The sequence below is a fragment of the Ambystoma mexicanum genome, chromosome 7p (genome assembly GCF_040938575.1).
Source record: "Ambystoma mexicanum isolate Mex_15411 chromosome 7p, UKY_AmexF1_1, whole genome shotgun sequence".
In the NCBI taxonomy this organism is placed as follows: Eukaryota; Metazoa; Chordata; class Amphibia; order Caudata; family Ambystomatidae; genus Ambystoma; species Ambystoma mexicanum.
This window is the reverse complement of record NC_090939.1, coordinates 81,805,514-81,831,165: the sequence shown is the minus strand read 5'-3', so window position 1 is coordinate 81,831,165 and position 25,652 is coordinate 81,805,514. Positions and strand designations below refer to the sequence as shown.

General features: G+C 47.4%; 1 protein-coding gene across 6 annotated transcripts in view; it reads left to right on the top strand.

Moving 5' to 3' along the window:
• The window catches only part of STXBP5L (syntaxin binding protein 5L), a 3,950,894-nt gene that overhangs the window by 3,645,352 nt on the left and 279,890 nt on the right, over positions 1–25,652 (top strand). The window lies entirely within an intron of this gene.

The window sequence follows — 25,652 nt, the reverse complement described above, 5'->3', positions numbered from 1 at the left end:
CTGAGACCCATCCTGGATTTACGAGAATTGAACAAGTTCCTCAGGAAGGACAAGTTCAAGATGGTAACTCTCTCTCAGATCCTTCAGGCCCTTCAGCTTCAGGACTGGTTGGTATCTCTGGACCTTCAGGATGCTTATTTCCATGTGCCAATCCATCCCAAGCACAGGAAGTACCTGAGGTTCGCAATTGGCAACTCTCATTATCAATTTCGAGTTCTGCCATTTGGGCTGACCTCCGCCCCGAGGGTCTTCACCAAGCTAATGTCGGTTGTGGCTGCAAGTCTAAGGAGGGAAGGGATTCACGTCTACCCCTACCTGGACGATTGGTTGATCAGAGCAGTTTCTTCGTAACAAGCTTGGATCCAACTAGATTATGTCTGCCACTTCCTTCACAAGCTGGGCTTCTCCCTCAATTTAAAGAAGTCACAGATGATACCATCACAGAGACTCCAGTTCATTGGAGCAGTCCTGGACACGTCCCTGGGAAAAGCCTCGCCACCAGAGGTGAGGGCTCAAGATATTCTGCAGATGGTCACCAGGTTTCAAAATGCCCAACGTCTCCCAGCCTACGACTTTTTGAGGTTGCTAGGCCTCGTGGCATCCTTCATATCCCTTGTGCCAGAGGCTCGCCTGAGAATGAGATCCCTTCAGTGGGCACTGAGGACTCAGTGGTCACAATTCTCAGGGAGAATGACAGATCTCCTCCGGATTCCGGACAAAGTAGCCCACGACCTTCAATGGTGGGCCTCTCCAGAGAACATCTTGAAAGGAGAACTGTTTTGGCAACCATGGCCGGAGATAACAGTAGTCGCAGACGCCTCACTCACGGGGTGGGGAGCCCATGCCAACGACTTGACCATCAGCGGTCGTTGGTCTCCATCGGAGTCCAGACTACACATCAACCTGTTGGAGCTGAGAGCCATCAGACTGGCACTGAAGGCTTTTCTGGCGTCTGTACGGGGGAGAAACGTCCTGATAATGACGGACAATACAGTGGCCATGCACTACCTCAACAAAAGAGGAGGCGTAGGGTCACTGCCACTGTGCAGAGAGGCGATGCAGCTCTGGTTTTGGGCAATTCAGGAAAGAATCTCTCTATCGGCAATTCACCTAGCCGGAGAGAAGAACTTGACAGCGGACGCTCTGAGCAGGCAGAACACAGTCTCCCACGAGTGGGAGATAGCTCAGGAAGTCCTTCAAGAGATCTTCGTCCTTTGGGGAACCCCTCAAGTGGATCTGTTCGCCACCAGTATCAACAGGAAGTGCGACAGATTTTGCTCAAGGGAATTTCCCCCGAGAGGAGCTCTAGGAGACGCGTTCGTAGTGGACTGGGAGTTCCCACTTCTGTACGCGTTTCCTCCGGTCCCTGTAATTCCTCAAATGATCAGGAGGTTGAGAAGGTTTCGGAAGACCATGATCCTAATTGCCCCGGATTGGGCCAGGAGAACGTGGTACCCGGACCTTCTGGACATGTCCATCCATCCTCCAATTCGTCTACCGTACAGAGAGGATCTTCTCTCGCAGAAGGGAGGTCAGGTTCTCCATCCAGCCATCAAGACCCTCAACCTTTACGCTTGGTATCTGAAAGGTTGAGGAACAAGGATTGGGACCTTCCAGATGAAGATGTTATGGAGGTGTTGCTTTCGGCCAGAAGGCCAGCAACTAAAACTCTATACCGCTGCCGTTGGAATACATTTTGCAGCTGGTGCAGAGAAAAGAATATCGAACCCTTTTCATGTGGTACACCTGCGGTGTTATCCTTCTTACTTTATTTGGCAAATTCGGGCCTTCAAGTACACAATATTAAGGGCTATCTCGCAGCGCTATCGATCTTTAAGCGCACTGCAGAAGAGCCATCGTATTTCAAAATTCCATTGGTAATACAATACCTGAAAGGTCTAACTAATGTTTACCCTCCAAGACCATTCCAAGTTCCCTTATGGGACTTAAATCTAGTTGTAAACTTCCTAAAGGGAGCTCCTTTTGAACCACTCCACTCTTGTTCATTGAAGTTTCTCACCCTCAAAACTGTTTTATTGGTAGCATTAACATCTGCTAGAAGGGTTAGCGAGATACAAGCCCTATCTTGTAAACCTCCTCATACAATTTTTCACAAGGACAAAGTCATTCTACAGGTGAAGCCTAACTTCTTCCCAAAGGTAGTTTCTGAATTTCACATTACTCAAAAGATTACTTTACCTTCATTCTATCCTCCTCCCCATCCGGGGAAAGAGGAAGAGAGACTACACAGGCTGGACCCTAAGCGAGCCTTGAGTTTTTATATCAGTAAACTTGCTAAAATTAGACAAGCAGACCAACTCTTTGTAGGTTACGCAGGACATAAGTTGGGATTACCAATAACCAAACAAAACATCTCCAGATGGATTATTTTAGCCATTCTGGAATGCTACAAACTGGCAGGGAAAGAGCCCCCTCAAAATCTAAGGGCTCATTCGACCAGGGGTATCGCAGCCTCCTCAGCTCTTCAAAGAGGGGTACCAATTAGAGACATATGTGCGGCTGCCACATGGTCGTCCGCACATACCTTTACCAAATTTTATAGCCTGGATTCCTCCTCTAGTCAAGAGACTAGATTTGGCAAAGCTGTGTTACACTCTGTTCATTCTTAAAGAGTAATATGGCATCTCTTACTCCCGCCTCCAATCACATACCACTGCTATGGGAGTCCATCATAGATAAGGAATACGTCGGAGGACACAATCCCTTCGAAGAACAAGTTACTCCTTACCTGATAACGTTCTTTTGATGGGATGTTCCTCCGACGTATTCCTGATCGCCCCTCCCATCCATCCCCGCAGTAACATTTCCCTTGTGGTTGCAGCTTACGCTCCTTCAAGGGTAGTAACCATTCATGCAATAACTACCTTACTCTACAAAACGGAACTGAGTAACGGATGCTGCGCGTGGCCATTTATAGGCATGATGACGTCGGCGTCGATATGGTGGCTGTCGAGGAACACCTACTCGACGGACATCGACGCACAGCGCCCTCTACTGGGAAAAACATTTTCCGAGGCCAGCAAGCTGGAGATACAAATATCATAGATAAGGAATACGTCGGAGGAACATCCCATCGAAAGAACGTTACCAGGTAAGGAGTAACTTGTTCTTCCCTTGCACAATACCATCAGAAATGTCCTCATGGAGCTATGGAGGTCGCCCTGCCAAAATGGGTTCCAAATAAATAGCATACAGATGCAGAGATAGAGGGCAGCCCTGCCTCATCCCCCGTTCTATACAAATCTCTTCTGAGATGTGAGTGTTTACCATCAATTCGATCGAGGGGTTGCTACAGTTTGCCCCCACCATTTGGATATATTTAGGCCCAAACCCATCTGCTCCAAGGTCTGAAAGAGGTATGACCACTCCACCCTGTCAAATGTTTTTTCAGCGTCTAGCGAGATAAAGTTGGCCGGGATTTGCTTCATTTCTAATTTTTCTTGTAGGTCAATCACCCTTTTCATATTGTCCCGTGTTTGCCTCCTGGATATGAAGCCCTATTGGTACTGCCCTATGATTCCCGGGAGAACCTCCTTTACTCTTCCCGCAAGAATCCCAGAGTAGATATTGGCGTCTAGATTCAGTAGCGCTATAGGCCTATAAGACTCACAATTTGTGGGGTCCTTATTTGGTTTTTCCGAATAAGACCACCTTCGCCTCTGTCATGGAGTTCGTCACTCCATCCCCATTTTGAAACGTATTAAACAATTTTGTCAGGAACCCTTTGACCTCATTGCAGAATACCTTGTAGAACACCCCAGTATAGCCATCCGGCCCTGGAGATCTATTGCTCGGCAGGCTTTTAATTGCTCTTTCTACTTCTTCCACTGTAATTTCCTTTTCTAGGCTATCTCTCTCTTCCTCCTTGATCTTGGGTAGCTCTACCCCTTCTAAGAATGCTGTATCTTTTGTGTTTCAGGGTTATAGCTCCTTATAATAAGATGCAAAGGCCTGGGTTATCTCATCCGATTCCGTTATTAATGAGCCATCGGCTTGTTTCATTCCCCCCCCACATGACTTTGACCCTTCTGTTGTTTCAAGAACCTAGCCAGGATTTTTTCTGCCTTATTGACATCTAAGGTAATAATGCTGTTTAAGCCCAAGCAAGGCGCTCTCCGCCTTTGACGTGTTCAATAACCACAGCTGTCTCTGTGCTTCCTTTACTTTGTTATAATTCTCCCGGTTCTTCAATCCTGCCAGAGCTGACTGAGCCTGTTTCAGCACACCCTCCAGATCTTGCTCCAGTCTGTCTCTCTCTCTAAACCTAGGGGCTGTTAGGGAGACTGTCTCTCACCGTAGTACGGCCTTGAAGGCATCCCAAACCACCCTTAATGAAACTCTGTTTGAATCATTCAGTTCAAAGTATTCCACTATTTTACCCCTCACCATTTCCTGTGACACTGGGTCCCTAGTGAGTTCCCCAGGGCATCTCCACACCCATAGTGGATTCCTTCCCATAACCCCCCAAGATGTATTTTCATCGGTGCGTGGTCTGATAGGCAAATTGGGTCAAGTTCTATGTCTGTTAGCGAGCCGAGTATTTCAGGAGTGCCCCAAGCATAATATATTCTAGAGCAGGTGCGATGCACATGTGTGCAGCATGTGTACCCTGGGTCCTGTCCCTTTTTTGCCCTCCAGAGTTCTCTCATTGCAAGCCCTTCCATACAATCTATCACCACCACTGATGGGCGCGATTCCCCTATGCGTACTCTGTCCGCTCCCATCTATCTCTGAGTCCCAGATCATATTAAAGTCCCCTGTAATAATGATTTCCCCTCTCAGAAATCTTTCTAATTTCCCCAATGTCTGACACAGAAACAGATCCTGTCCCATGTTAGGGGCATATATAGTGCCAATGGTCATATCTCTTTTTCCTATCTGCACCTGTACAAATATTTACCTCCCATTAGGGTCTGCCAGTGTTTTGAGTTTGTTTGCCCCTAGTGTATTCTTCAAGCCCACCCTTACGCCCGCTGTTTTATTTCAGGTGTTTGCCTGGTATAATTGTGTAAAATGCTGTATCTGCGTCTTGTGTCTATCTTCTTTTCGAAAATGAATCTCCCGAAGTAAGAATATATCTGCATTACTTCTCTTTATCTGGGTTAGCACCTTCTTTCTTTTTATAGGCGTATTCAAACCCTGTATGTTATGTGAGAAGATCTGCAGTGGCTTCGTCATTAGTCATTTCCTCTTCCCCCTTCTCCTCCCCCTTCCCATGTGCCCATACTGTAACTTTTCCTCTTCATTTGTATGCGGTCCCTTCATGTAGTTGCCACCCCCCACCCTTCCCACCCCACCTCTGCCCCTGCACCCTCTCTGTCCCCTCTCCGGGTCTGACTCTGTGTCCGAAGACAATTTCCAACTAGTGGGTACTGACCCATGTTTCACCCGGACCCCTAAGGTTAGCTGAACCTTGTAAGATTCCAAGTGGTGCACTCCCCCCCCAGCCGGGCTAGACCATACCACATGTTCCTCACCACTGCACCTGACTATACCCTTTGTGTATGCCCCCTATTCCTTGTGTATACCATACACAGGCCCACCTTTTACACTCTTGTACCAGGGTTACATAGTTTCTCCTTTTCTTCATTTCCTGGGTCTGGGATCTTTCAGTTTATCTCCTCTTTTCACAGGCGTCGTAGACCATTCCCATGGCTTTGGGCCCCTGTTGTTGTGTGTCTCAATGTCTTTCCCCCGAGGTCCTTTCTTCAGGTTCTAAAGCCAGGACAGCCATTCCTTCTTCGCATGTAGCTACTCTCTGTTGTCTTCCCTCCCAGCGGAACACCAAGCCAAAGGGGAAGGTCCATTTATGGGGAATTTTGTTTTCTTGCAATTTCCTTGTAACCAACCCCATCACCCTCCTTTTCTGCAGAGTGGATGCTGCCAAGTCCTGCATTAGGCTTACTTCTGAGCCATTTATTGTGATTGTCTCTTGCCCTCTCGCAGCCCTCAGGATTCTTTTCTTCTCCTCATATGATGCCAGGGCCGATAGGACATGCCTTGGCCTATTCCCTTCACTGATCCTCTTCAGGCCCACTCTGTCTATCCGGTCGATCCAGATCTACTCTGGGGTGCTATCAGTCAACATGGTGGCGAAGCATTGTTGCATAGTAGATTTCAAGTCTACCTCTGGGGTCGCTTCCGCCAAGCCTATAATCCTTATATTCGAGCATCTTGAGCGGTTTTCCAACTCCTCTGCTTGAATTTCTAGATGTTGTGTAGCCACAGCTATCTGCTCCCTTGATAGGGCATGGATTGCTGAAATGTGAAGTCTGGAGAGGGGTCCAGAATGCTGGTGTCCTGGAGGCCTTGAGCCAGTTCAAAAGCTGATTCGGGTCATCAAAATAATTGACCCCTCTTGAACCCAAGTAAATAGGATCAACATCCCCCTGATCATCGGCACCATTACCGTCTAAGATAACTGGCATAGTATTGAAAAATTTGGACCGGGGTTGTGGGGTGAATGTTTTCTCAACATGCGTCGACGTCGAGGGTTTGTCTATCGGCGCCTATATGGTGGACGTCAGTCTTGATCGGGATCGAGATGCCGTAGCGTCGACATCCTTGGATGCACAGGGTTGATCCGGCTTCCTTTGTATCTCTTTTGGTGTCGAAAGATTTATCGGCGCCCTCATTGTCGGTATCGGGGCACTAGAGGGTATACCGAACGCCGCTCTTGGCTCCGGGGTCTGCTGCGTGGGGGGTGCTAGCAGCACTGACTGCAGCATGCTTTTTGAACATGTCAAGCATGGATGATTTGAAATCCTCCCACTCATGGCGGGTGGTGAGGCCAGCTGACGGCTTACCTTTATCCATCGACGTCTCGGAGTCCCAACGGTGGTGATGACACCTTTTCTTCTTTTGGGACGAGGAAGAGTGGCTCTTCATGTGGAACCATTTCCTCTTCCACCTATGTTCTTTCTTGGGGGTGTGCCCTTCCGAAGACCGAACTGTCGACCTTGCCAGTGATTTTGAGGGTGATCGACCCAGAGCGAGTTTTGCAGCTCGATCGTGTATGGATTTGGGTTGCATTTTGGCACACGACAGACACCCATCAGTCACATGACCCATGCCGAGAAGCCAGAGACACAACTCGTGTGGGTCAGTGATGGACATCTTGGTGCCACAATCGGAACATCGCTTGAAACCCTATACCCAAGCGACCAACATCTCGCGTCAAGGATTGAAAAAGTACAACATTTTCTGATGAAAAAAACGTTGAGTGAGTCGAAGACTCGCCTGTGTTCCCAAGCATCGTGCTAACGCACGGAAAAAAGGAATTGAGGTTGGGGTGTAGTGACATGGTATTTATACGATGACAGACGACACGTCCGGAACTGACGACCAGACGCTGAGCAAGACGGATCGTGGATCGACAGCCGGGTCGAGGTCCGCCATGCCCCCTGTCGAAACTTTCCCAAGCTGCAGAGCTGGAGGGAATATCTATCAGATGAGGAATCTGCGGGAGAAGAATCCATAGAAAGAACATTACGTTAAGTAATTCTCCTTTGCATAAATCACTGTGAGGCTACAGGGTTCTGGAGCCGTGCCTCCTTCCATGCTTGTAGTAAAATGTACAGTGTTTCTACCTCATATAATAGGCTGATTATGGGCCTCCCTATGATCGCAATAATGGTCAGCCCAAATCAGGGACACTTGGTGAAAATATCTGTTGATTCGCTACACGTTTTCATCTGGTCTGATGCTATATAACTGAGATTGAGAAATAGAAAATATACAATAATGCAATAGTCATCTCAGATCTTTTGCATGCACGTTACACCCTTAACCAACCAAGCCAGAGTCTTACTACGATTCTGTCCCTCTACATACAGCCTGGCAATCGCGTACCAACCCAAAAAGGAAACCTCCCTTTCAGCCATATCGCAAAATGGATATAAAGTAGTTTCAATGTCTGAAATTGGAGTTTTATCCCAGGTTTCCTGATATGCACTCTCAGGTTCAAAGAGTCCCACCTTCTATGTGTTTAAATCATTCTAAATAGGACTCGAAAATCTTTAGGCATACATATTCCTTGGATAAAACTCCATCGCAACATTGTGGTGAGTGATCCCACAATGTTGTTTAAAAAAATGGATATATTTATTTTTGTAAATGTAAGTGAAAGACATGACCAACAAATGAGTCGGCCTTCACCTTCCAGCCTGGAGACTTACATGATTCTGATAGGACAAACACTGTTTATGGAGGAATAAAAGGTGTAGTCAAAATGCCATCCCTCCAAATGTAGATGAGCCCATGCAAGCTATTAAATTGGAGGAATAGTACAGGACAAGCGAGAAAAATGTATCTCTTACAAAAAGGCCATGTTGACTTTGTGGTGCACCATACTCAGAAGACACTTCCTTGCTTTGACCAGGTGGTTAAGCCCTCTGGAATTCCAGATTCTGGCAGAGATCGCAATGTCATGAGAGGAGGCCATTCAAAGAATGTAAGGGGTGTAGATGTGAAATGAGAACAAACAAAGTATGAAGAACATTATTTGTGGATGCTACTGCTCAATACTCCGAAATAAATGAAAAATATAAATTAATCCAAAAGGTTGTTTGTATTTTAAATTTAATCCCCAATTTAATTTGATACAGAAATCAAATTTCTACTATTGATGTAGACAGTCTTAGCAAATGTAGTTGGACGATGACTTGAGATCAATTCATCCTGCTATTGATGTGCTCAGTACATTACCCTCATTTTCAACTTAGTATGCTCACATTCTCAATTGGAAAATCCTCCGGCCATCCTCATTATTAAACTGATATCAAATCCACAAGTGAATAATCCTCTTTTCAAATTAATATCCTCAACCAAAGAATCCTCATGCTCATATTCACATTAATATCCTCAAATACTTAACTGAAAAATTCTCTTTTCAAATTCATATTCCCAAATCCTAAAATGAAAAATCCTTGACATATGTTTCACCACGTATGTAGTTCATTAGGTGGATGGATATGTATCTAAAGTGAACAAGATAATGTTTAAATCCATTAAACATCACCTGATTAAAGAGATTTATGAAAACTTAAATAGAATCATTTACTGACCTGCAAATTTCCTTATGTTCTAAGTCGATGCAAAAATGTGATGCCCATTGTTTTAATGATGAAATTTATTTTTGGCATAACTAAAAATGAAAGAAAGGAAGGATGAAAGAATATGTATTGTGAATCTACCAAATAAAAATACTGATACTTCTATCACAAACAGACTGTTAAATTACTTGAATTGTAATAACATTAAAGCATATTAAAAAAAATTGTTTCTATGAGGGGAAACATTTGTATTTGTATTTATTTGAAGAACAGGGATGTCAATTTCTAACAGAAATTACTTCCAATAACACATTTACAGATGGCGGAGGTATTTCCATGAAGGGTGTCTGTACAATAGCACAAAGATGAGAACAAGTGGTGAGCCAGTTCATGAGAGTGTAAAAAAGTGGAACATATGTCAAGTCCAAAACAAACAGAAACTAATATATATAAGTATAAGAAAACGGGCGACTTACAAAGGAAACATTAACCTAAGGGGGCTAGTGCTTCAAACTAAAAAGGAGTACTATTTAAATATACAAAATTACATTATTAAGCGTCACTGGAGGCAGTGGTGAGGTCAGGTAGGGATTTACTAAGAAAAGGACACATTTTTCCGAATGTTGAGGAGGTTAATACGAGCAGGAAATGCAGTGGTAGGGCTGAATTGTTGCAGTCGTAGGTCACTATCAAAGAAGACCCGAAGATCGCGAACCTTGGGTGAGGGAGCAAGGTCATGCAGGAAGGAGATAGGAGAGGGGAGGGGAGGGATGGCATTTGAAGCCGGGAGAAAGAAGACTCCAGATTTTTGAAGAGTTCAGCATCAGGCAGCGGAGAGTCACCCAGTGAAGAATTGCAGTGAGACAGTTTATCTGTTCCGAGATGCTTGGGGTGAAGAAGGGAAATTAGAAAAATATTTGCGTGTCATCAACAAAAAGGTGATAGCGAAAGCCAAAGTATGAGATAAGTCTTCCTATTGCAGAGGTATGGAGGTAAAAAGCAGAGGTCCAAGGAATGATTCTTAGGGACGCTGACAATGAGAGGCGTGTGGTCAGAGGTTTGCGAGTTCCAAGAGATTTTATAGGATCGACGAGGAGGTGATCTAGGCAAGAGCTGTTTTGTGAAACCCACGGTCCGGTACAGTGAGGAGAAGAGAGTGGTTGGCAGTGTCGAAAGCAACAGAAAGGTCCAAAACAATGAGGGTAGAAGAGCGTTTGGAGTGGTGAGTATTAGAAAGACAAGTTGGAGACATACATGAGTGCAGTTTCGGTGGAGTATTAACTACAAAATCCCGATTGAAGTGGATCTCCAAGGCCATTGTTCTGTAGGTAGATAGAGACCACACACTCAAGGACTTTTGGATAATGGTGAAGGAGAGAAACTGAGTGATAGTTTGCTGGGACATTTAGGTCAGCAAAGGATTTCTATAATAGGATTAGAATAGAACGTTGCAGATTTGAATTAGGCAGCGAAGAGTCCAGAAGAGGAAAATAGAGAGAGAGAGAGAGAGAGATTAAAGAGCTCAGATATAGAAGGGCAAGTGATTTAGAGAGAAAAGGGGTTGATAGGAGCACACAATGGGTTGGCACTGCAAAGGATGGGAGCTAATTCAATAAGAGGGCTAGTGGAGAAGTATTCTTGAGTAGAAGAGGTGAGGAGAGATGGTGGACAGAGGGTTGGGGAGCAAACCAAGGGCTTTGAGAGTGTCATGAATTTTAGAGATTTTAGAGGAAAAGTAGTGAGCAAAGTAATTAACAGAAAAATAGGAAGCGATGGATATTAGCTTGGGAGGTGTGAGCAAAGATTCGAGGGTAGATGATAGTTTGCGGGGGCACTGCAAACGGGAGAGATTTGTTTTTGAAGTAGGAGGACTTGCAGAGGTTGAGGCAGAAAGGGAATCTTTGTAGGCTAGGAGTAGGGAGGTGTCTGTAATTTGCACCAGCATCTTAGTTCACAGTGCATGTTTGTTTTGAGGATCTGAATTTCAGATATTATCCAAGTCTGGGGCAGGAAGGTGTTAATGTGCAAGCAGGATAGTGTTGGACAAATGAGTCATAAGTGCATAGTAAAAGTCAGAGAAAGCGCAGTCTATATAAGAGGCATGAATAGGGTAAAGAGGCAGGATAGAGGTCCTCACCTCATCAGGGTAAGATGGTCTTGCATGAATGTCCTCTTAGCCATTGAAGAGGGAGATGAGGAGTGGGAGGTGGAGGGACCAAGATGTTAAAGTGAAAAATTGAGTGATCAGAGTGGGGTCAATGGAGAGGTCCAGAGAAGCAGAGTGAATTGGAGAGAAAGGCAAGGTCAAGAGAGTGCCCACCAGAGTGGGTAGACTGGTCATGCAGGAAGTAGAGGGAGTAGTCAGATTGGAGGGAGTTAAGTTCAAGGCACGTTCCTGCAGAGGGTTTAGGGAGGTTAAAGTCCCCCAGCGTGTCAATGGGGATTTCAGTAGGAAATGACTTAAGGAGAGGGGTCATATCAAGGAAGGAGGAGTTGAGAGGACCAGGTGGTCGATAGAGAGCCAGAATAGTGAGATGAGTAGGAGGGTGTAGTTGAAAAGTAACATATTCAAATGAGGAACAGTTGATGTCATACAGGGGTATAAGAGCAGTGTTGAAGGCCTCATTGATAAGAAACCCCACACCGCCTCCCTTCTCAACAGGTCCGGGAGGGTAGGATAAGGTAACAAAGTCAATGTGGTGAGCGGCTAGTGCAACAGAGTCATGAGGGAAAATCCGGGTTCTCCTCCAAGAAAAAATAATAGGTTTAAATTGTGCATTTTACTGGACACTTTCTGTGAGAAATTGGGTAAAAAGCCAAACAGTTTGGAATTGGTTTTGTAGGCTAACACTTGAAAAGAAATCCAATAGATGCAAGTCACCAACTGCGCACCGGAGCCTTTTCCAACAAATTTTCAAAATGCATATTTACCAGGTTACTCACCGTAGTGACCACCTTACTCCTAGTCCATAGTCCCCTTTCCTCCATACTTATGGGACATCTCTGCGTCCTGTGGGACGGGACCGGAGCACTTTATAAAAAGCATCACATTTTTTTCCAAAATTTGTCCCTCCTCTCTTTCCTGCGCGGGGCCCGGCACACGGCCAAAACCCCGCCCAGCTTGGCTCCGCCCCACGCTTCGCCCATCAGTCCTTTTCTATCGCAGGGTCCAAGACCCATTAGCAATAACAGAGGAACCTTATTAGAGGGGACGGCGGGCGGCGTATGGAGGAAAGGGTATTATGGACTAGGAGTAAGGTGGTCACTACGGTGAGTAACCTGGTAATACTCCTACGTCCCGTCCCCTTTCCTCCATACTTATGGGAGATTCCCAAGCACTCCTTACAGGAACTATGGGTGGATGGAAATACCCCTTACTGAGACAGGTTCTTCAGCACAGCCTGGCCGAACTGAGCGTCGGCCCCAGAGCTCATATCGAGGCATTAATGCTTACAGAAAGCAGATGGGGAGGCCCAGGTAGCCGCTCTAGCGATGGACTCCCAGGGAACATACTTCTGAAAAGCAACCGCAGCTGCCTTGCCTCGCACCTGATGCGCATGAATACCCTTAGGTGGTTTCAGCTTTTTGACGGTGAAAGATTCCGTGATACAGGCAGCAATCCATCTGGAAATGGATGCCTTAGACACCGGCCTGCCCTGGGGTTTACCGAAGGTCACAAACAGTTGGGAAGAGCTCCAAAGCTCAGCAGTCCTGTCCAGGTAGAACTTAAGAGCTCTTCGGACATCCAGGCAGTGTAGAACCCTTTCCGCCTCGGAGGCAGGGTTCGGAAAAAAGACCGGAAGGGAAATCGACTGATTCAGATGGAATTCGGTCACTACCTTTGGTAGGAAAGCTGGCTTCGTCCGAAGGACTACCTTGTCCTTGTGAAAAACCAAGTAAAAATGCTCCACCGATAATGCCTGGAGCTCACTCACTCTCCTCGCTGATGTACGGCGACCAGAAAGGACACTTTCCAGGACACGTACTTGAGGTCAACCGTAGCCATTGGCTCGAAAGGTTTATGGCACAGCGCCGTCAGGACTACGTCTAAGTCTCAGGGCGGGTGCAGAGTACGAACCGGAGGGTAGATGCGTGTCAAACCAGCAAAATGTCTCTTCACCACCGGGTCAGATAACGAATAAGAACACCGGTCTGTAGAGAGGTAGGCGGAAATCGCCGAGAGATAAGTCCTGCAGGACAAGACATAAACCCCTGACTCTGCTAGGGAGGAGAAAAAGGACAGCACCGTGTCAATCGTCGCCACCCTCTGGTCCAATTCTTTCTTCAAACACCAATGACAGAACCTGAGCCATTTACTCTTGTATTGGGATCTGGTCGAGGGTTTCCTGGCTGCCTGGATAATGCGCATGTTATCCGCAGACAAACCCAAAGGCTCTAACGCCGTGAACTCAGGCACCATGCCGCCAAGTTGAGCGATTGTGGGGAGGGGTGCCACATCTGCTGTTCCCCTTGGTGAAGAAGATCGGGAGTTACTGGTAACCTGATCGGCGGACACGCTGACAGGTGTTGAAGTTCTGAGAACCAAAACCTGGCCGGCCACCACAGAGCTAATAGTAGAAGAGAACAGTTGACAGAACTTTTCAACTTCCAAATCGCTCGATGAACCAGAGGAAGAGACGGGAAGGCGTAAGCTCTCATGTTGTGCCATGGGATCTCGAGTGCGTCCCCCAGAGAGGAGGCTCCCAGCCCCCCTCTGGAGGCATACTGAGGAAGCTTCTTGTTCATCGGTGTGGCGAAGAGGTCCACCTCCGATGTGCCCCAACGCGAGAAAATCCATGATGGGATCTCCGCCTTCAACTCCCACTCGTAGCTGACCACTGTCCGCCGGCTGAGGACATCCGCGGTGACATTCAGCCGGCCCGGGATGTGCACTGCAAGCAGCCAGACCCCATGAAGCACGGCCTACTCCCAAATCTGAATGGCCAGATCCACGAGAGGGGGAGACTTCATTCCCGCCTGCTTGTTTATGTAGTACATTGACACCACATTGTCCGTTCTTATGCGGACCACTCCTGAGGTGACCAGATCTAACGTCACACCCCACCCGAAGAGGGAGGAGTCTGTCGTGATCATCACCATGGGGCTTGGGTCCTGGAACCCGACGCCCACTGACAGGTTGCTGAGAGAAGACCACCATTCCAGGTCCACTCTCATGGAATCCAGAATCATTATCCGTTTGGAATCCAGGTCCACAGCCTGACGCCAGGAACTCCGAAGAGCCATCTGGGTCCGCCTCATTTTGAGACGAGCAAGAGGAAGAGCCAGCACACACGAGGCCATGAGGCCCAGAAGCCTCTGGAACCACCAGGCTGACATGACTGCGTAAACATCTGACACGTGGCCAACAGATCCGCCATTCTGTCCCCGGTCAGATACACACGGCAGTCTATCATGTTCCAACGAAAACCCAGGAAAGTCAGGTCCTGTGAGACCGTCATGAAGGATTTCCGCCAGTTCACCGACAGCCCAAGATGGAACAGGAGCTGAAGGAGAGACTGGGGGTTGCCCGCTGCTGCCAACGGGCAAGGGCTGCGTAGAAGCCAGTCGTCCAAATAGGGATAAACATGGAAACCCTGGAGACGAAGATGGTCGCGATCACCGACATCATCTTCGTGAAGACACGTGGCGCCGAACTGAGGCCAAAAGGAAGCACCCGAAACTGGAAGTGCTCCTCTCCCAGAGAAAAACTGAGAATTTGCTGGGCGTGATCATCTTGAATTTCTCTTGTGGTAGGGAAAGATTGAACTGGGAAAGGTCTAGGATGGTGCGCAGGCCAGCCTGGTTGGGTTTGGGCACCGTAAACAGCCGGGAGTAGAAGCCCTCCCCTCGCTCCCCAAGGGGAACGGGTTTCACAGCTCTGAGGAGCAGAAGTTTCTGAACCTTGGCCTTGAGGGAGGTTGAGCCCGACAGCTGAAAAGGAGGGTTGAGTGGTGGGGTAGGGGGTAAAGGTAAGCCAGAAGCCCGCTCGAGCGACTGACAAGACCCATCTGTCTTCTGTGATGGACTGCCACGCCTCCCAATGAGACGCAATGCGTCCTCCCACCGGGGTCTCGTGCGAGCGCGGAAAACCCTCATTTGGCAGGTTTATCGGTGGCGGTGCCACCTGAACCTGATGAGGAGGCTGAGGAGCGGGAGAAATACCGCGTACGCTGTTGTCTACAGCGGTTATTCCCCGCAGGAGTATCCACTCTGCGATTTTTGCGGTCAAGGAAGCCCCTAAAACCAGAGGAAGGTCGACCTTGCGACAACGTCCTTTGAGTCATGAAGGGAGGTTTAACCAGAACAGACAAAGATTTAGCCGTCTGAGTGCTGTCTTTGGTTTTGGTGAGCTCTACGTCAGTAGAAGAGTGAAAAAGCTCCTTACCATCAAATGGAAGGTCCAGGACCTTGTCTTGCACCTCCTTCGAGAACTTAGTGGCATGCAGCCATGCTTGCCGCGAGGTATCAACCCCTAACATTAGACCCCGAGCCGAGGTGTCTACGTGATGAGCCGCAGCCTCCAGGAGATCCTGGGCCAAGACCCTGGCATCGGAAAGGCCTCCTCTGAAATCCTCCAGCTTCTCGACCGGGATATGCTCCTTAAACTCCGACAGACCTCTCCACATCCGCATGTTAGCTCCCGCCAAAATCAATTCTGCATTGGCCTGACTGAGCTGCAAGGCCGAATTGGCAAAGATTTTCCTCCCTAGGGAGTCCAGGAGCTTGTCCTCCTTCCCCAAGACCTGAGTCGCCGTCGCGGAGGAGGAAGCTGCAGGTCTGGATTGCAACGTGGCCGCAGCCACCACTGTAGAGGAGGGAGGCGGACAAGACGACAAGGCCACTTCTTCCGAGGAATGTAGCCTGTACCTCGCGTCAATCTTTTTATTGACAAAAAGTTCCGAGTGTGGCTTTTCCCAAACTCTTCGGACCTCGGCCAGAACGTCCTTCTGCAAGAACAGGCCGGTACGCTCCAAAGGAGACAAGGTGAACGCCCCAGAAAGCACGCCCTCCTGCGGAGCAGGTGCCTCGGGCACCGAAACATCCAAGAAGCTCATCATGTCCAGTACCCGGTCATGGAAAGCTCTGGTAGAGCGGGGCCGGTCCTCGTTGTCCTGATCGCCTTGAGGGTCATCTGACAGGTCCGGCTCCTGCTGAGCCGAGTCAGGCACTGCCTTGTCCACTGGGGACAATGGCGGCACAGGCGGAAGCGCAGGGGGAGGCACCACGGGCAAGGGAGGCGCCGGCGGAACCACCGATGGGACGGTTGGAGCCGGAGGCGCGGGTGGGCATATCTCCTTGAAAAGCCCCTTGAAATATTCCCTCATGGGGTCGGTGCGCATAAGCGCTTGAAACTTACCGAAAAAGGCATCCTCAGGAGATTGTTTCAGAACCTGAGGAGGCCTCTCATGAGGTGGACAAACCAGAGACGCAACGGGGACGGGTGCCACACCGGCCCCTCCGCCGACGTATCCACATAAATCAAGGGAGCCGCCCCCGCGGGCAACGAAACATTGTGCGGAAGAGGCATCCGGGCGTTCCAATCAAAAACTGTCCGGTAAGGATGCGCACAAGGGACCTTAGGTTCACCCGAAGGACCGAACCCTACACCAGGGGCAGATGGCGTAGTTGTAGGGGTAGTACCTAAAATGGCCACCGTGGTCGTGGCGGGAAAAGGCACCATTTTGTCCTCATCTGAGGGGAACTGCAGCATGTGAGGAAGTGAGGCAGGGGTCCCCGTCGATGGATCAGGAGTCTTAATTTTAGCCTTAACGTAAGGAACCTCGGCAGAGCCGGTACTATGTGGCCTGGAATGTTTCTGCGACATACCAACTGCCAACTGAGCCTTCGAAGGAAGAGCCTCGGCACTGCCGGTAAAAGAAGAAACCTTCTTTGCCCCCTCAACAGATCTGGTGTCACCACAAGAGTGGGAACGGTGCGCTGTCACCGACAGGGCCTTGCCCGGCCCCTCAGAACTGTTGGTAGCCTTAGCCTCTGTACGAGGAACCTCGGTCCTAGGCCGGTAGAAGCCTTATCGGCACGGGCCTCGAACATGCGTTCGGTAACCTCAAGCCCAGCCAAGACCTCGGGGCGTACCCCGGTTTTGTTTTTGAGGGAAGCCGAAAGAACGGCCTCAGAGCAAGCTCTGGTACCCCACGACTCAGTAGAACTGGGTCTACACACAGCCCCCATAGGAGGGGCCTCGGAGTGTACTCCGGTGAACACAGGCCCCTTACGGAGACCCTTGGAGAAAACTCTGGTAGAATTATTAGGCCCGACAGGCACCTCAGGGCAAACCCCGGTAACAGAGCGATCAACGCCCCTCCCGGCTCGAGAGGAACCCGGGAAGGTATCCCCTGGCCAGGGTGCTCCGAAAATCAAAGAACTTATCGGGCGTTTTTTCTTCTCGTCGATGAACGCCTGAAAATGCGAAGGAGGAGTCCGACCGAACACCTCCTCCCACCGCTCCAACCAACGTTGAAGAGCCCGGACCGAAAGGGAGTCACAGTAAAAGAGTCACGGTGACACGATGAACAGTCTGGAAAATCTAGTTTAAAAGACATAGACAGACTAGTAAACGAACGCTAGCAAGAGCTAGAGAGGGAAAAACGGAAGAAAAACTTCCGAGGATGCAAGTGCGTCCAGCCCCGATCGTGCGGAGAAAAGGACTGATGGGTGATGCACGGGGCGGAGCCAAGGTGGGCGGGGTTACGGCCGCGTGCCGGGCCCCGCGCAGGAAAGAGAGGAGGGACACATTTTTGAAAAAAATTTGGATGCTTTTTACAAAGTGCTCCGGTCCCGTCCCACAGGACGGAGATATGTCCCATAAGAATGGAGGAAAGGGGACGTAGGAGTATCTCACAATATATACCTGTATAAAAAACATGTTCATGGTGGCTGTGCACATACATGTCCATGATGGCAGCACCAATACATACCAGTATTCCCATATATGAGCATATTCATGTTTGCTGTCTCTGCCAATATTTGCCAGTATCCCCATTTGAGAACAGACTCCTGTTGGCTTTCCCAGTAAAAATGCCATGTCATGCTAAGAAAATATATCCAGTCTGGCTTCACCAAGGTAGGCTAGTTTATCCACGTAATAAGACTTAAGTTTGCTTTACGCTTGATGCCCAGCAAAGAGTAAAGAGATCACATCACTAAAGCAAGAAGAAATGCCCACTGGCTGCCAATCAAGGAAAGGATTATTTTCAAAGCTTTGTCCATCACTCACAAATGCATCTCTGACTCTACCCCCACGTTACTTATCGCAAAGATTCACCAAGGCTCAGTGTCATGACCCCCAAAACCCCAGTTGGAAGCATTGGTGGCATCTGGTCTCGGAGGATGGCTGCATGGCACAGGAACAGGCTGCAGCCAGTGCTTTTAGGCAGTTGCCCCTTCCAAAATGGCCCCCGGGTTGGATCATTCAGTAGGATCCAACATGGCCCATAGAGGGCCTACAGTACAAGCATCCACGGTGGCCTAGTGGTGCTGGGTGGGCCCAGGGCTATATAAGGACAAGTTCAAGATGGTGACTCTTTCTCAGATCCTTCAGGCTCTCCAACTCCAAGATTGGTTGGTATCATTGGACCTTCAGGGTGCTTACTTTCATGTGCCAATCCATCCAAAGTACAGAAAGTACCTGAGGTTCGCGATTGGCAATTCTCATTATCAGTTTCGAGTTCTGCCATTCGGGTTGACCTCCGCCCCAAGGGTTTTCACCAAACTGTTGGCGGTTGTGGCAGCAAGTCTCAGGAGAGGCGGTATTCACATATATCCCTACCTGGACGACTGGTTGATCAGAGCAAGTTCTCCAGAACAAGCTCAGGAACATCTTTCGATCACCTGCCACTTCCTGCACAAACTGGGCTTCTCCCTCAATTTCAAGAAGTCCCACATGATACCATCCCAGAAGCTCCAGTTTATCGGAGCAGTCTTGGACACTTCATCGGGAAAAGCCTCGCCTCCCGAAGTGAGAGCTCTCCACATCCAGCAGATGGTAACGAAGTTTCAGAATGCCCAACATCTACCGGCCTTCGATTTTCTCAGGTTGCTCGGCCTCATGGCATCCTGCATTTTTCTAGTACCAGAGGCCAGGTTGAGAATGAGATCCCTTCAATGGGCACTCAGAACTCAGTGGTCCCAGTTCTCAGGGAATATGTCGGATCTTCTGCAAGTCCCGAGCGCAGTTGCTCAGGATCTTCTATGGTGGGCTTGCAACAACAACATTCTCAAGGGAGAGTCTTTTTGGCAACCATGGCCGGAGGTAACGGTAGTCACGGACGCCTCACTCACGGGGTGGGGAGCACACACTAACGATCTGACAATCAGCGGTCGTTGGTCTCCATCGGAGTCCAAACTACACATCAACCTATTAGAGCTGAGGGCAATCAGACTAGCTCTGAAGGCCTTTCTGCCCTCTGTATAGGGAAAAAATGTCCTGATAATGACGGACAATACAGTGGCCATGTACTATCTCAACAAGAGAGGAGCTGTAGGGTCACTGCCACTGTGCAGAGAGGCAATGCAGCTCTGGTTCTGGGCAATATGAGAAGGAATCTCTCTGTCGGCAATTCACCTAGCCGGAGAGAAGAACACGGCGGCAGACGCTCTGAGCAGGCAGAGCACGGTCTCTCACGAGTGGGAGCTGGCTCAGGAAGTCCTTCTGGAGATCTTCGCCCTTTGGGGAACCCCTCAAGTGGATCTGTTCGCCACCGCGATCAACCGGAAGTGCGATCAGTACTGCTCAAGGGAATTTCCTCAAAGAGGAGCTCTGGGAGACGCATTCCTAGTGGAGTGGAAGTTTCCACTGCTGTACGCGTTTCCCCCAGCCCCCGTGATTCCTCAAGTAATCCGGAGGTTGAGAAAGTTCAGGAAAACCATGATCCTAATTGCCCCGGATTGGGCCAGGAGAACGTTGTACCCGGACCTTCTAGACATGTCCACTGCCCTCCAATACGTCTTCCGCAAAGAGAGGATCTTCTCTCACAAGAGGAAGGTCGGGTTCTCCATCCAGAGGTCAAGACACTCAACCTTCACGCATGGTTTCTGAGAGGTTGAGATACAAGGATTGGGATCTTCTGGATGACGTAATGGAAATCTTGCTTTCGGCCAGAAGAGCAGCAACAAAGTCTTTGTACCGATGTCGCTGGAATAGGTTTAGTAACTGGTGCAAAGACAAGGATGTGGACCCTTTTCAGTGTGGCACCCCAATGGTGCTTTCCTTTCTGCTACATCTAGCTAATCTGGGGCTCCAGATAGGAACAATCAAAGGATACCTTGCTGCGCTGTCCATTTTCAAGCGCTTCTCGGAAGAGGTTTCATATTTCAAAATACCGTTAATAATTCAATTCTTAAAGGGGCTCACTAATGTATACCCTCCAGTACCTTTTCATGTACCAACTTGGGACTTAAATTTAGTTTTAAAATTCTTGACTTGCATACCTTTTGAGTCTCTGCACTCATGTCCATTGAGGCTTTTGACTCTAAAAACTGTCCTCCTTGTGGCCCTATCATCAGCCCGCAGGGTTAGCGAACTTCAGGCTCTCTCATGCAAACCACCATATACTATTTTTTATAAAGATAAGGTAGTCCTTAAAGTTAAACCTTCGTTTTTGCCAAAAGTAGTCTCGGACTTCCATTTGTCACAAAAAATAGTACTACTAACTTTTTATCCTCGTCCTCATCTGGGCAAAGAAGAGGAGAGATTACACAGATTAGATCCCAAGAGGACTCTTAGTTTTTACATCTCTAGGATGGCTAAATTGAGACAAGATGACCAACTGTTTGTGGGTTATACTGGTCAAAAATTAGGCTTATCTGTAACAAAACAGACCATTTCCTGCTGGATCATATTAGCCATAGTTGAATGCTACAGATTAGCGGGAAACGATCCACCAGATGGGCTTCGTGCACATTCTACAAGGGGAATGGCTACTTCTGCGGCTCTAAAGGGGAGGGGAGTCTCGGCAGCAGACATTTGTGCAGCTGCAACCTGGAAAACAATGCATACTTTTGTTAAACATTATTGTTTGGACACTGCCTCCTCTAGCGAGGGTTTATTTGCAAAGGCAGTTCTGCATTCTGTCAATGAAAACTGAAATTGGTACTCCCACCTCCAAAAATTGATACTGCTATGGGAGCCTATCACAAGATGAGGAATACGTGGGAGGACGCAATCCATTCGAAGAACAAGTTACTTACCAACTGTAACATTCTTTCGACTGGATGTTCCTCCCACGTATTCCTCATCGACCCTCCCATCCTACCCCACAGTGCAGTTTACGGTTTCTTACACCTTCCTCTCACAAAGAATGTATCGGTCATGGGACACACCTGGGTGTTCCTCCTATATATATATGTATTTCATCGAAAAAACAGAACTGAAGCAACGGGCGCGGCTCGAGCTATTTATACCATCGGTGATGTCGACAGAGTACGGAGTACGTCGAGGGACAATCGACGCCACGACCTCGAGCACAGCGCCCTCTGCCGAGAATGTTTTTTTTCCTAAGCAGCGAAGCTGGAGATAACGATTTATCACAAGATGAGGAATACGTGGGAGGAACATCCAGTCGAAAGAATGTTACAGTTGGTAAGTAACTTGTTCGTCTCTCTGTGCCCCTTCTCTACCTCGTCACTAATAAAAAATGTAACACAGAGGTAAATCAAGGTGTAAATGCATTACACCTTGCTTTAACAGCCTTATTTACCACTGCACCCATTTAAAATGTGGGTGACTGAAAAGCCTGCTGGGTGCTCTTTAGAACAGCACAGGCGGAGAAAGTGAGCTCTCCTATTGCCATGCTTGTTATTCACAAACATGGAGGTTCCACAATTAGTAGTTGGGTTTGGACCGTTAGAGCTTTGTTTAAAGTAAATCATGGCTCTTGGATCAGAACTGAGGCACTCCTATACCTGCGCTATACGCCATAGCCTTCGTCATCTGCGCTGCCTTCGACTACTTTGTTAATCTGTCAAATACAGCATATTTACCTGCCGAACCTCTATTTTACTATGACTATTCGCTCCACTTTTCTACTACACATCTACCCATTAATCTCTGCTTGTTGTACATTTTCTGTCTTTATGCCTCACCTTGTTAACTACTATTGTATTTCATGTATATATCTATGGGCCTCATTACGAGGTAGGTGGTAAGGGATTACCGGCACCGGTAAGGACACTGGTGCCGGTAATCCCTTACCACCCTATTCCGAGGTCCCTTAGCGGGTCCCTTCCTTAACACCTGGTTTTACCAGGTGTTATGGAAGGGACCCGTTAAGGGACTTCAAAACTAATAACGGTACCGCAAATTGTGGTACCGTTATTAGCTCCATCTCCATTCCCATTGAGCCCTATGGGGACTCGAATGGGAATGGGGAATGGTTCCCGCAATGGGGATTTACCGGGTCCTCCAAGGTTGGAATGACTCAGTAAGTCCCTATTTCGGGAACCCGGACCCGGAATGCGGTAAGGGGGTAGCCATGGTGCTATTGGCACCATGGCTACCTCCTACCTCGTAATGAGGCCCTATGTTTGCATATTATTCATGTATATAATTATGTATGTATATAAGATATGTATGTATAGAAGCTCAAGTTGCGCCCTGATGCCCCTGGGCCGGATGGTGCGCGTTATAAATAAACAAATCAAATCAAGCATGCAGTCCACACAGTCTCTATCGACCACTGACTGTGCATTTCAGTTTCCACATGTCAGTGATGTCTGGGTTTTCCAATGTAACTCATATACGCGGCTTTCACTGTGGAAAAGGCAAAATATTGGCTTTGTCAATGCTTGTTTGCCGGTCTAGAACAATTTATTTCCCTCCCCTCTCTGTCTGCCCTGCCCTCCACTCAACAATAAACAAAAGTCAAAACTACTAACTTACTTTGTCAGTTTTTTCTTTGTTATGATCTCCCTTGCCATCCAACATGATCCATTTCAAGTCGCCTGACGCTTGACACAAAAATACAGATGACACTTCATATTTCTCACAGACCTAGAGTATATTGTGCACCAGCTGACTAATTGACATATGTTTTTGGAACACTTTAAACTTTATAAATATTAGAAAAACCCCTCGAAAATGAAATTTCAGTTGTTTGTAGGTATGGTATTTCATTTTTTTGTGGTGTTTTCTCTTTATTTCTGTGCCAAAAATCTCCCGCTTAATTGACACAATCTATGTGACTGTTGCTTCTCACCTGGAATACCATGGATTTTTTAAATCAATTTATCTTATTTACATTTTATTATGCATCTGTTCTTGCCGGAATCCGCACGCTTCTAAGCGTGTTTAATTGTTATATCCTTAACTAAAACATATTCGTCCATTAAAAGCCCTTAAAAAGAAACAGGAAGTGGCCCTGCAGTTTTTGATGATCCAGATTGTTCTCTGCACACATGACGGGCGGACTACATCACATGCATTATTAAGTGCTTATGCTGCTGGGCCAAGCGTTTTGTTTCCTGAGATAACTGCAGGGAAGCCGTCCTTTTCACAACCTGCAGCGTATCCCGTGCTGTGCATGAAGACTGCACCAGTTTCTGAGCAAGGACTACTCCCTGATAAGCTGATACATGGACAGCAGAAACGCTGTATTGTGCTCTGGGCTCAACCTGGCACTGACGCTCATTAATCAAAATGCCACTGCACTGTTTGTTCAGGCAGCAGCAGCAGCAATGCACAAATAGCCAAGCTCATGACAGCCCAAGAGGTTGTCTTTACACTCTCTTACTTTCCTTACTAATTCATATTTGAACAGTCCTTCCTACTAGACCCGTGTATATGTCTTTCTAACTTTGGTTTTAGTGTGAATTCTGTTCTCTGTAATGTAAATTCATCCAACCCCTTAAGATGGTTGAACTTCTTTATTTTGGAGGTACACAGAGTAATTTGTCCACCACGTACCTTCATCACTGAGTCCGTTTTACCTTCATCACTGAGTCATGTAACATCTTATAATAGCTGTGATTTACTATGCTAGGAATCTGCAAAAACTGCAGTACAAACACTATATGGCTTGTGATTTTCGTTTTACTTGGAGAGGCGTAAACAATTCCCAGGAATATGGGGAGCGACCAAGCATAGCGAGGAGGCCCAACCAGCCAAGGTGGGGATCACGGGGAGGGGCTCATAATGCCATTAATGTTACTATAATAAAACATACTCAAACTGGCTCTGTCAATAAAAATGCTATACCACAAGTATGTCCAGACTGGAGGCACCACTGTAGGCCAGTGTAACCATGCAAGAACATTCATGCCATTAGAAAACAGCCATAAAATATTAAGAAATCTGGTTCCGATGTGCTGCACCAATGTAGCCCATTATGGTCACATACGAACACTCATCATTTTGGCTTTGCCCTTAACACCAGTATATAATGCCCATGCCACAGTAAGAAAACATGCCATTGCCGGTTGCACAAACACCCTTCTCTGCCATATGTAAGAATACTCATCATGTTGACTTTGTCCTTAATGCCAGTAAACAATGCCATGCCATGATAAGAAAACCTGCACAGATGAGTCACACCAACATAGGGCAGTATTTCTACATAAGAACACTTGTGTAGGCTTTACCTTTGATGTCAGTAAGAAATGTCATGCCATAGTAAACTAAAAAAACTGTCCATACTGGTTGCACCAATGTAAACTAATATGGCCACATTAGAACGCTCATAATGTTGTCTGTGCCCTTAATGCCAAAAAATGACAAAATACAATACGAAAACATGTCTTTGCTGGCTGCACAAATACTCCTCACTTGTAAGAGCACTCATGATGTTGGATTTGCCCTTAACACCAGTATAAAATTCCATGCCATAGTATGGAAACATGTCCTTGATGGCTGCACAAGAACCCCTACCTATGTAAGAACACTCATCATGTTGACTCTTTGCCCTTAATGCAGTATACTATGCTATGCCACAGTAAGAAAACACATTCTTGCTGGTTGCACACATGCCCCCCATATCTAAGAACACTCATGATGCTGGCTTTGCCCTTAGTGTCACTGTAAAATGCAATGCCACACCACAGTAAGAAAACATGTAATTGTTGGCTGCACAAATCCCCCCCATAGTGAAGAATACTTTGAAAAAGCCATGCTATAGTGAGAATACCTGTCCAGACTGGTTCCCCAATGTAGGCTGGTATGGCCACATAAGAACACTAACATGTTGTCTTTGCCCTCAATGACAGTATAAAATGCCATGCTCCATCGAGGAAAAATGTCTTTGCTGGCTACACAAATGCTCCCCTGTATCATGTAAGAACATTCATGATGTTGGCTTTGCTGCCATGCCACAGTAAGAAAACATGCCCTTGCTTGTTCTGTGCACCAATGTCCTCCCACGCCATTAATATTTGCATCCAGAACATTCACACTGCCTTCTTATTCACATACGCCTGCACATCCATACATGGCATTCACACTGAACTGATACCGGCTCTTACACAGACCCCCCCTTGCATGTATGTATATACATATACACATCGGACATCCTCGCGTAAATACAAAACAAAAATGCTTTTGTTTCTTTTCTGTGTCCCTGCACTTGATGC